Genomic DNA, 13005 nt, shown 5'->3' on the forward strand with positions numbered 1-13005 from the left:
GCGGATGTCATCGTGAACGCTACCAAACAATTGCATTTAAATAGGCAAAACAATAAGTCTGCGAGTGCGTATTGGAGTTTTGTACTTTTCTTTCACGTTCTCTGAAAGTGAAAATTGTGAAACGACCAATTTCAAGCCGGTTATGAACGCACATCGGCGGCTTTTAATTTTACCTCGCAGTTTCCAATTCAGTTCCTGGAAAGGTCGGCTTGTTTGTAGAAGTTGAACAATCTAAACTATTTTTAAAAACCTGTATTACCTATTTTCAATCACGTTTTGTTCACGTTGCCTTTGGCGTCGTTGTCTAAGATCTTTAACTCCCCAATAAATGCTCAAAGCAGATGTTGATTAGCTGTGAAACAAAGGGTTCTTTTCTTCAAGTTGTTGGCAAATTTGAACAACCAAAGAATCCTTTGCAATGATGTACAAATTGAAATACCAGTCGGCATTAATGATCCGGTGCTGAAAGAAGACGAGTGTTCGACATAGTTTTTTTTAGTGGAGATGCGGCGATGCCGACATGTACAATGATGGCATAAAGAATGTCACCTAAAAAATTAAAATTCGTGTGAATGTCACGGTCATAATTTTGCGATTATAACAAATCGTTCGGCGTTCAAAGTTTGAGAAGCGTTCTAGCCTTGTTGGCGCGTGCAGTGGCGTGCTTACGTCATCGAAATAACTCCCATTTCACGTGGTCAGTCCAAGAACGATAGAAACGTATCAAAGTGTTAAACGCAAGTTGAGTGCGTGAACACGTTACTGTTCGTCAAACTATTGTTTTGTCGTCTATATCATCGAAAACTTAAAATTTAAAAGCCTGAAATGGTGGGAAGTGCACTTTCCGGTGTTTCGTTTTCAAATATTTTCATTTGCTTGATATCGTTGCTCGATAAAATAACATCTAAAGGAGCACGCCTATATCGCGGAAACTGAAAGCGAACTGGATCAATTCAAACATCGCTTTCTCTCTTTTAAGTGGCATTTTCCTAAAACTCTATTCTACCTTTAAGAATTTTGCCCGGTTGAATATGACAATCATTTAACATACGATAAAATCCTATTAATGCAGGAAATTTAGTGGGACAGTCTTACCTAATTATAAATCATGGAACACCGCTATCAACAATTTCAGCCCTGGAGGCAAAACCGTCTGGTCTGGCACCGGGTCCTTTTGTGTGTTTCAGTTGCCAGCAAGGAGTCCTCTAATTTTTTCATATGACAATTACTTTACAGAGCAAGGGCCTCGGTTTAGAACTTGACTTTTCTCTGTACAACAAAACGTTTTAAACGAATAGTTCAATTTTTCCACTGGCAAATCCGTAACTTATTTACAACCTTGTCTTACAGCTTTTATCAGTCTTTTCAGTTAGCATCAGTGGCGGATATACTTATCTCTGATTCTTTCATGTCACGATATTATTCGAGAAATTTATCATCCAGTTTACTATGAACTTCAAACGGCAAACGGCAAGCTGTTGCTTGCTATCTTGTAAATGCACAAATATTTGTCCCTTTTAAAAGCGTTGCGGGATAACTGCAGCTAACTGCTACGAACTCGAACGAGTTATTTGATTTGCCTTGAATTTGCGTCCAATTTTAGCCTGACGTTTGAAGTTTTCAATAGTAAACGACTGTAAAGAGACATAGCATCGCGTTTGCGGGAAACGACATTCTTCTGCTTGTCATACAAACTTGAATAATCTCATAATATTCTAACTTCTTTTACTCCTTTGAGAAGTTTCTTGGTATCTAGAGCTAACAGGCAACAAAGTAGCTAACATCATAAGAGTTTCTTTCAGTTTTGGCACTGCTGAAAACGCCAAAATTCAGATTGACGTTTGCTGTTTGCTTTCAATGTTTCTTCCGTCAAAACAGACTAAAATTCACAGATTTGAAACATGTCTATCACATAGTGATCCGAGTTTCTTGTGACTACTAAATGGAACAAGAAAATGAATGATATATTTGTTGTCTTCCGGCCAGAAGAAGCGGCAATATCTGTTCGTTAGTAAGAAAACCCCTTCCAACCTTTCTCCTCGTAGAATTTTGTCCTCACGTGTTTCGAGATTTCATCGCCATAAATTCCCAAAACGACATCGGTAGCAGGTGGTCGGCCGAGAATGAAGTTGTTAGCGGCCATAATGTGGCTTATGCTAGACTGACTCCCCGCCACGGATAACACAGTACTGTTGGTGTTCATGTTTGTTGTGTTTGCACGACTCCTGCATAATATTCGGAGCTTTTTTGCCTTCTTGTTTCTCTTGTATAGCAAATATCCAGCGAGAACGAGTAGAAAAATTACCACAGACCCAATAACAGAGAAGAAAACAATGTTGAAGATGTATCTTCCTGTACTGTCTTTGCAACTAAAGAGATCCGACATTTTGAAGGCCTAAGTTTCCTCAAGCTTCGAGTCTTGAATCTTGCTGCTTTGCAATCGAGTTTTGAGTTTTCCTTATCGAGACAAATCAAGCCTTTGGCGATCTGTAAGAATGAAAATCATAATCTCGTTAAGCGGCAGCCACCAAGCAATATTCAACCTGTTGTGCAATGAGTTAGGCTCGATCATTAACCAAAAATAAACTATGAAAAAAGTAAAGTCCATTTATTTTACCGCTGCGTTTTAATGTGGTGTTGTTGAGAGGGTATCTGTCCGCATATCAAAAATAAAGCGTTATATTTTGACAGGTTTAATGATGGTTTGATATGAAGTAGATAAAAATAGTTTATTTGAATAATTCAGCACTCTAGGTTTTTGCGGTCTTTGCGGACACATCACTGGACTCAACAATGTAATTCGTGCTTGAAATTAAAAAAATCTTAGTTTACATCTCCTGAAGCCAGATTAGTTTTAAGTCAATGAAGAAGTTGCTAGTTTACTTAAACAATAATATCCGAAAACTATCTATCTCAATTTTGATTATCGCCTAGCAGGTAAAAAAGACTAATGGCAGCTTCAGTAGTATTTTGGCGTCTGAATAAAGCTGGAAAAATATTAAATTTGAGAAAATAGTCTTTTCCAACGGTTTTTCAGCACAAACGTCAATATGTCAGTTAGCTTATGCGGTGGCCGTTTAGTTGAGGGTGGGGCTTATTTTTAAACATACAGCTCTCACCACATTTTTGCAGGAGATAAAGATCAAACGAAACAGGGTCACATGTATTCCAAATACAGTATTGAGAATTATACTTAAAAAGGAAGATGTTTCCACTGTTGTTTAAAAAAACCTTTTTATTTCGGTCTACAGTGTTCAAATACCATCGCTCTGTTTTAAACAGGCGTCTCATTGATGTTAAAATGGCTCAGCGGATTTCGAGGGTCGCCCTACGGTTCATGAAAAACGTGAATTCAGCGGCTGTCGCACTAAGGCAACGTTTACACGAAAGCAGTTTTACATCTACACGGTTCCATGACTTCGAAACCGCGTCAAAATCGATGCGGTTTGGAAGTGTTTACACGAAACCGTTTTCGCCAGAAAATTAAAGATCGAGATGTTATAAGCGAGTGCTGCACTATGAGCTAAATTCACTACATGTATTTTGAATCGAACAATGCAAATTTCCCACCAAAATAGTGACCGTATTCAAATCGATGTGGTTTCGCTATTTACACGACCGATAAAACCGCATCGTTTTGAAAACGCTCCACTTTTGGCAGCGGTTTCAAATCGACACGGTTTCGATGTGTAACTGAAACCGCATTCGTGTAAACGCTGCCTAATCTTTGTGTCTTTGGCCACGGAAATATTTAAAGATTAATGAATGGTTTCCGTTACAAGACTTTTTAAGTTCTTTCCGAATTTATGTCGGCAGAAAAGTCTCGATAGCTTCATGGCAGATTCCGCAGTAATTAAGATTACTAAATCCGAGAAACGGTATCACAAAGAATTGAGGATTCTTTTTTTTTTTTTTTTCCAAAACGACACAGGTTTAAGAACTTAAAAAATAAAGTATAAGAAATGTCTTAGCCTACACTAACGAAAATTGTAGGCGCTCTCAACATACTTGTGTTTAAAATTCTATGTCAAGAATTTCCTTGGAAAATTAGGACAAACGCGATTTTTCGTATTCGGACTCTGCCTTTTTGTAGGTTGAAGGACTGGATTTCCTTATATTGTGCAATATTTCAACTTACCAAAACACAACCGTAGAAGGATCATACACGTAAGAAACCTTGTAATCAAATCTTTCGATATTCCTGTCACGGTTTTATCCCCACAAAACAGTTTTTCAACAACGTAGTTTTTCTTACCAATCCTTACATTGTTTGTGCTCGTTTGTTGTCACAACGCAGTCGCTACGCTGCACTGCGATGTCCCTGGGTTACTCTTTGCAGTTTTGGACTTGTATTTTAACAAGGTCAACAGTGTTATCTCTCTACCCCTTCATATCGCCCTTCTCCAATCACGAACGTCACAAACACATTCTTCAATATCAAATCCCCAAAGCATTTTTAATCGCAACATTTTGGCGCTTATTCAAAACACACTCGAATACGTTTAAGATTTATCTAAACGTTTTGGTATCCAAGTAATTTTCAAAGTTAAGGAACACTAATTACTAGACAGCAAAAAAACACCTCCGAGGCTCTTTCCTTTTTCGTCTTTTTGAGAAAATTAGCCATCAGCATGCCTGAAATGTCTTATCGCCGTAGCAGCTGTTTTAATTACACATGTATACGTTTCTCAATGCACAACGTTCCAAGCAGTATTGTTTTGAAACAATTTGAAAGCGAATACTCATGGAAGGACCCTTTTTAAAAGTTCATTGTTTCCAAATGTGACCCCAGTTGGCAAGACATTAATCGCTTGATTCATTCAATTGTTTTGACATGTACTAAATTTAGCTCAAGCACAACCAATGTTTTTTTAATCCTTGAAATGAATATGGTCTCTGAAAATGAAAGAGATGTCGTGCTACCCCTAAAAGTTTTGAAAGTGCATACAATCCACGCTACCGGGCACAAATATATAGTTTCGAGACACTGGACTTTAAGAAGCTAAAGATAGTATGCGAATGACTTCAACCAACGATATTGTAGCTCTTTGATCTCTTTGATTAATCAGAGGCTTTTTACACAGTACATCTGTTTTGAAAAACAATGCTGAAATGTCAATACTTGATTTCAAGTGGGTACAATATTTTCACAGCGTCATGAGACACGGTTATGCTTTGCTGTTCGGATCTGAAACTGCATTCCTATTATACTTTTTCATTCCAATTTTATTGTCTTTACTAGTGGAACAGCTGGCAACAATCAAAAACAACAGTAGCATATATATAACCTTCAAGATCGAGGCTTCGTCATCCTCGGCCATACGTCAGGGGCACCCAACGAGAATATAGTTCAAAACCACTTAAACATGGCATTGTTAAACGTATTTTAGTATTTAAACGGTAGATATAGGCATATTTTTATCCCCTAGAAATTTTTCATCTGTTCGGATTTCCTAGCTGAAAGTCTAGTGATCCGAAAATTATAGGGATCAAAACTTACCTTTTCGAAAATTTCAGCAAGGAAAAGGCTCCCGAAAATTCTAGGTGGCCTTTTTTAGGGTAAATATCCGTTTAAAATGGGTAATTATACCATTTTGTAGGTGTTCGAAAATCCTAGGAGAGGCAGGCAAGCAAGAAATTTTACAACAGATGTTCCGAAAATTCTAGTTCTCATATCGTCTTCCGAACAGATATTTTCCCGAAAATTGCCGTTGGGTGCCCCTGATACGTGGCTATGGATTGATAGCAATCGCGTTATCCTTAGGACCTTGCCGAGTGAAAGTGTTTTCATGATAATCACTAAGATATTAAGAGAAGGAAGAATTTATTAACTTCAACGGAACCGGATCCATGCCACAAAGTGTGAGTATCAATGACAGGAAACTGGTGATAATAAAAATATTAATAAAAATTTTTGAAAGATTCGCACACATCCGCAAAAAGTGGATTTTCAGCAAAACCGCAACGGAATTACCGCAAAGATGGAGCGCTAATCTTCTTTACAGAAGTGTCATAACACTGACCTTGCTGCAAAGTCGTGACTCCGCGTTGAGTTTACTCCATTGATATTGCTATATTTGGATAATTTCATCCATTCCTTTCTAAATTATTAAAGTTTTCCCAGCACCGCCTAATTAGACTTTGAGGGTCAAACGACTAAATTTATTAGCCATAAAGCACATCAACGAAGTACACGAAATATTCACGAAAGAACTTCCCGACCTTCTTGTACAAATACATACCTCTGCTGTTTCTAGTAACACTATAACAGATTACTTTGCTTCAAGAGAATTGCTCATGTATTTCCGCAGCTGTGAAGGGAGTGTAGTTATACCTAAAATTGTTTCTTCGCAGATTATGAATGTCACTCCTACTGCCACAATCCATGAAATATGATCAAGCGCATAATTTGGCGGATCATCAACTATTGTCTTGCAAGCTTTTGTGACGTAGTGTTTACTTTGTTGACAGGAAATGGTGTGTCACATATGGCACGCCGATTGTAGCAATATTCAATAATTTGATATTCATTCAATTCAGTATTTATATTTATGTAATTTTTTTTATTTTTCCAATTTAATATCTATATTTATATTATATTTTTTAAATCCATTTAATTTAATATTTCTATATTTATTTAATTTATTCGGTCTATATCCATTTAATTTAATTCATAAAAATTCATTCAATTCAATCCGTCAAAATATTCATTTAATCTCGGGGACTGGGTCAAGCCATGGGAGTAGAAAGATAAGGGCCTGTTGCAAATACAATATGGCGGACGAGGAAGGTTTTTGACATTGGAAGAGACCTGCCGGTGTTTTTAGCCTCAGTTTTAGACAAAACGGAATATATTTGCCAAAATGATGACGGCGAAGGGGCTGCCGAAGCGCATGCGGAAGTTATCGATCAAAGTATCAGGATGCTTAGATCGATAAGAGATTGTCGCGATATTGGAACAAGTGACAAAGAGGAGCTGGATTCACCGGCGGGTTTAAAACACAGGTCACAGGTCAGACCAGTCATAGGTTGCAGGTCAGGTCACAGGTCAGTATATTTTTCTGCCAACGAAATTGACTATTTTCGCCATCCCATAATATTTACATAAAAAAATACTAGTTATTTACTTTTTGCACTGAATCATGTTTCAGTTAACTAAACATCCATCGTTTAATGGAAATATTCCCTCCCCCCCCCCCCCCTCCTCCCCAAATGACCTGTATGATGGGAAAGGTGCAAAAAGCGAATAACGAGAAATATAAATAAAATAAATTGGCAGCTGAGTGCCCATAAGTCCTGTCATCGCGTGATTTATCTTGTGACGTGAGCACATGGGTAAAAGTCACAGAAATGGAGGATAAGAGCGAAGCCGAGGACAACAAAGTAGGAAGCAATTTGCAAATGAATTTCGTTGTTTTCGTTCTGGTGGAACGGATTTAATCGCGTAGAGCCACATTCTGAAGCTTAAAGTAAACAATGCCGCGCATTATTAGAGATCCTTTCTTGTATCCCGTTAGCTGCAAATTATGAGGCCGCCGTACTTTTGAGTTGTAACTGCAAGTCCATTCTGCTCGAGTAAGCCGATCGTTTTCAATTCAGGAAACTCCAAAGAGCGAAACGTTTTCCTTTGTCCTGCAATTTTTTGTCTGATTATAGGCACTATTATACGTCAGTAAAAACACCTTTCACAACATCTTAATAGGGTCGTTTATACGAGAGAAAATAAGCCGCGGCTTACTCTGGCCGCAGCGTACATAATACACGAAAGGAACAATTTATACGAGTATAAACTCCCAGGCCAGGATAAGCCGCAGCTTGAGAAAGCCGTGTATGTAGATTTTGTACCATTTATACGGGGTATTCGCGTCTTATGTAAGCCACGGCATATTTTCTGTGGCTTTACCCATGACAGGACTTATGGGTACTGCCATAATTTATTTTATTTATTTAATTTATATTTCTCGTTATTCGCTTTTTTTCTCCCTTCCCATCACACAGGTCATTTGGGGAGGGGGGAGGGGGTATTTGCATTAAAACGATGGATGTTCAGTTGACTGAAGCATAATACAGCACAAAGAGTAAATAACTAGTATTGTTTCTTTATGTAAATACCACCCCCCCCCCCCTGCCCCCCTTATAGTCAATTTCGTTGGCAGAAAATATACTTCCTATTGCCCTGACTTGACCTGCAACCTGACCTGTGACCTGACCTGTGACCTGACCTGCAACCTATGACTGGTCTGACCTGGTCTGACCTGTCAAAAACCTTCCTCGTCCTCCATATTGTATTTGCAATGACTCTTTCCCAGGCCCTTATCTTTCTACTCCCATGGCTTGACCCAGTCCCCGAGATTAAATGAATATTTTGACGGATTGAATTGAATGAATTTTTAGAGATTAAATTAAATGGATATAGACCGATTAAATTAAATGAATATAGAAATATTAAATTAAATGGATTTAAAAAATATGATATAAATATAGATATTAAATTGAAAAAATAAAAAAAAATACATAAATATAAATACTGAATTGAATGTATATCAAATTATTGAATATTGCTACAATCGGCGTGCCATAGTCACAGCACCTTCCGCGAAATGTGGCATACACACTTTTCATGGCGCCACAGCAAGGCTCGAATCAAATGCCACTTTCAGATCCAAATTACAAATTACTTGAAGATAACGATTTGCCGCTTTCCTGAACGGAATATTCAGAAGATTCAAATGAATGTTGCACCCTCCATCCCACGGGAAATCTTTCCTTTTGCTAGGCGGTTGAAGGTGGCCTTCAGAAAAGTAGGCACGCATTGCGTACGTGTAGATAGTGCAGTAGAAGCCGTAGTAAAGGCTGGTTTTGTCTAGTAATGTTTGACACAGAGCTTTATTTGCATAACTGTCAACTGAGCTGCGCCTTTTTTCCAGGAGATTCAAGTTGTCTTTGTGTATTATTTAGCTTAGATATGCAGGGGCACCCAACGAATCTGTTCCTCACATTATCTGTTCCCCAGAGGAATCTTGCTGGCTGGCAAAAATACAGGTGTTTCGATGAGCTGGCTGGGAAATTTTGTTATTGATAGAGGTTTTGACTGGGAATTACTGACTTTTTCTAGCATTTCAATCCGAGCCGGCTGTAGAAACTCTGAAGACAGAGGACGGCTAAAAAAAAACCCCCTTCCCTCTCCCAAACATACGACGGCTGGTCAGAGTGATTGCGCTTGCGGAAAAAAACCTGTTTTGTCCCGTTTTTGTCGCTTTTATTCGGTCGTTTTGGATCGAGGGATTTGAAAGCGCGCGGAATTCCTGGCTGGGAAATAAATTTGATCAGCTGGCTGGGAAACCAACCAATTTTATCTAGCTGGCTGGGAAATTTCTTGTGTGTCTTGCTGGGAAAAAGGAACAGATAATGTTTTCCCAGCAACACTGAAAAACACCTTAAAATGCCTTAATAACATTTATTTTCATTAACTGGGGTATAATAATACATTTTACAACAAATTGGTCGTTGGTTGCCCCTGGATATGCTACAAGTCGCCCTCTCGAAACTCTCCGATTGAGAAATTAAGCGAGCGAAGCGAGCTTGAAGTGAGGTCAAGTAGCGACCGAACGAGTAGCGACCATATAAGTTACCATCAGCAAAAACAAAATTGGGGGATTTTTGCTAAGTCCAATTTTTCTATTGTACTTTTGGCTGCACAAGTAAATGGCAAAATCGTAAGTGACATCGATCCGCCTTCGATCAAGTTACTGTATCGTTGGGGAGCTATTGCGATGAAGCATAATAGAGGATATTACATGGCCGCGCGGAGATAGAAATTTCCCTTCCAGTGTTGAAACGTATTTCACGAGTGAACGCAGCAATATCGTTGTTGTCTGTTTTCAACCAAATATTTGAAAGATTAATGTCCAAAGATCTTAAATCCTTCATAGACAAGAATGATATGTTTTTCAAGTCGCAATATGGTTTTGGAAAGAATTATTCAACGGCACTCAGCATGCAATTCTAGATATTCTGAACAAAATTCAATCTAATATTGATAAAAAGCTACACTCCTGTGGTATTTTCATTAACCTGAAAAAGGACTTTAACACGGTGGATCATAATGTATTGTTATGCAAGTTGCACCATTACGGAATTAGAGGGATAATCACCGCTTGGTTTTCTTCATATTTATCGTGTAGAACGCAATCAACACAAATTGGCTCTACTGTCTCTAATAAAGAAACAATTGTATGTGGTGTCCCCCAGGGTTCAGTCCGCTTCTTTTCTTAATATATGTTAATGACATGCATTGCTACTCCAGTAAACTTGACTTTTACTTACTTGCTGATGACACAAATTTATTATACGCAGATAAAGATTTAAAAAACCTTGTGACCATTGTTAATGAAGAATTGTTACGTTTTTGTGAATGATTAAACTCTAACAAGTTATCTCTTAACACAACTAAATCTAACTTCGTTATTTTTCATCGCTATCAACATAAACTAGATCACAATGTCAGTTTGAAAATACTTAACAACAACTCTAGGCAATCAGTATCTCTCCAGCGAATGCAAAATACCTAGGAGTGCTGATCGATGTTAATCTTTCCTGGAAGCAACATATTGACTACATCTCAATGAAAATAAGCAAAGGAATTGTTATTATCGCGTCCTAGTACTCTTTCTCTTTGTAGATTCTGTAGCTGGAGTCAACAATTCTTATACGTATTAACCGTATAACGGTTATCAAGGGAAGAATTGTTGACTCCAGCTACAGAATCTACAAAGGAAAGAGTACTAGGACGCCATTTGTTGTTACGTACCATCTGGGACTGCCAAACATTGGCTGAATCCTCAGGGATCTACATCCCATGCTCCAATTGTCTGAAAAATGTGGAAAGGCGATTAGGGAGATTCCGATGTTGGCTTTTAGGAAACCAAAGAGCCTGAAGGACTATCTGGTCCGGGCTAAAGTTCAGAAACAGAGGATTAAAGCTGAAGGTATCCGTAGTTGCGGGTCGTCGGTATGCCAGATATCATGAAGGACGAAAGTTTTCTGAAATTTGGAAACAAATTTACAGGTAATGTTACTGGTAAAACGTACGACATTCATTATAATTTGGATTGTAACAGCAGTAATGTCGTATATCTCATTTCATGTAAAAGTTGCGGTAAGCAATATGTAGGGTCGACAACAACTAAATTTAGGCTTAAGTTTAATAACCACAAAAGTAGGATGAGAAGATACTCGCGTCTTGCATCGAGAAACAGAGGCGTAGATGACTTAATCTACAGGCATTTCTGGTCACAGGGACATTGCGGGCTCGATGCATGATATGTCTATTCAGTTGATAGATAAAGTGTCTAATACTAGTGATCTTTTAGGAAAGGAAGGCCAGTGGGCTTATAGACTTCAAACCATCCGACCATTGGGTCTTAACGAGAATGACTTTTTCTATAGCCAGAATCGTCGCAAGGGTCGGATTCGGTAGTCATTTTTTGCAGCTTATTATATCATGTACGAACACATATGTTCTCATTATTTCGCGCGCGCGTGATTTGTTACCTCACTTTTGCATTGTTATCACGTAAGAACGCTTGAGGGTGTAACGGTGATTCACCCTGATGAAGGTAGCTGTTTGCCACCGAAATATAGGTGTTGTTGCTTAAAACCTGTCTTTTCTCTTGTGTTCAAGTATAAGTTTACCGAGAGAATTTTTTTTTTTAACAATTTGTTGGATGTAAAAATATTGAAGATCCGTTACCAGGATTCATGCTAACAAAGAAGTAAAATCGTTCTCTGGTAAAAAGTTTTGAAAAAACTATGAGCTTTCGACAGACTGAACTGCTGCCTTCAACGGATAAAAATGTGTGAAGCCTAAAAGTGAAAGAAATTTAAATATAACGAAAAATTCGCATAAATTAAAGGATAAAAGCATGTAGTAGAAAGAATGTTAAAAATGCTAAGAAATTTAGTGTTTCTTTAAGAGAATGTGATATTGTCTTGGGAGCGGGCACGAATTACTGTCTGCCCCAACAGTTTTTGCCGTGTGCCATGACTCCAATGTCTTTCTACTCCGGTTGTTCGCTTTGTCAATGATTTTAGAATTGTTAAAGTCAATATCATGATTAAAAGTCCACGCGTGTTTCGCGACATTTGAGCCTTTAGTACAATGCTTTAAGTTCCTCATATGTTCCTTTCTCCTCGTAGTAAAAGATCTTTTAGTTTCGCCAAACGGGCAAGATGCGCATGGAATTTAATAAATGACATTGCACTGGTCGTCTTCGGCAGGTCGAAACTTTGGGATAGGGAAGTGCTGCTGTAAAGTTTTAACTGGTCTGCTAGTGACTTGGATGTCGTGTTCCTTGAGGATTCTTGTGAGAGGTTCCGTGATGCCTTTGATGTAGGGAAGGACTGCAAAGTTGCGTCGGTTTGTTGGCTCAGCCCATTTAAAGAACATACCAACCAACTCTTCTGGAGTAGGTGTAGGTGGTGGAGGCCTCGTTTTCTTTCTTATAACATCAGCAGCGATTTTTTTGGGATAGCCGTTGGAGTGTAAAGCGGCGCAAACACGAGCAGTTTCACGGGTCTTTCCAACTTGTGTGTTGGGGAGATTCAAAGCTCGATGCAGGAGTGTCTCAGCGGTGCTGATTTTGTGTTTCCTGTCATGGTGTGAATGGAAGTCAAGATATCTATCCGTATGCGTGGGTTTGCGGTAGATGTCGACCAAAAGTTTTCCGTTATCGCACGAAATGAGGGTGTCAAGAAAGGGTAGTTGGCCGTTGGACTCGTGTTCGATGGTGAAAGAAATATGCTGATCGATTGAGTTGACAACAGGACTTTGTAAATCATGCAATCAGGTGGCCATATGATGAGCGCAAAACAAGATCCCAAGAGAAAGCCTCTGGAACCACGCCAGTAATAAAAACAACAGAACCCCGCCCAGGGGCTCTAAAAAGTAATAGAATCCCTGAGCAGGGCCTGTGAGAATGCCGATCTGCACAGCGTAACTGAAAA

At 38.7% G+C, this 13005-nt stretch overlaps 1 long non-coding RNA gene across 1 annotated transcript; it reads right to left on the reverse strand.

The window, feature by feature from the left end:
* Positions 1–1187: 1187 nt before the first annotated feature.
* LOC138007153 (uncharacterized) lies at positions 1188–4406 on the reverse strand. The gene is made up of 2 exons (XR_011124013.1): positions 4139–4406; positions 1188–2487 (listed from the first exon to the last, which is right to left on the reverse strand). It is a non-coding gene; the product is annotated as an uncharacterized lncRNA (long non-coding RNA).
* Positions 4407–13005: the final 8599 nt, after the last annotated feature.

The sequence above is a fragment of the Montipora foliosa genome, chromosome 6 (assembly GCF_036669935.1).
Source record: "Montipora foliosa isolate CH-2021 chromosome 6, ASM3666993v2, whole genome shotgun sequence".
NCBI classification, from domain to species: Eukaryota; Metazoa; Cnidaria; class Anthozoa; order Scleractinia; family Acroporidae; genus Montipora; species Montipora foliosa.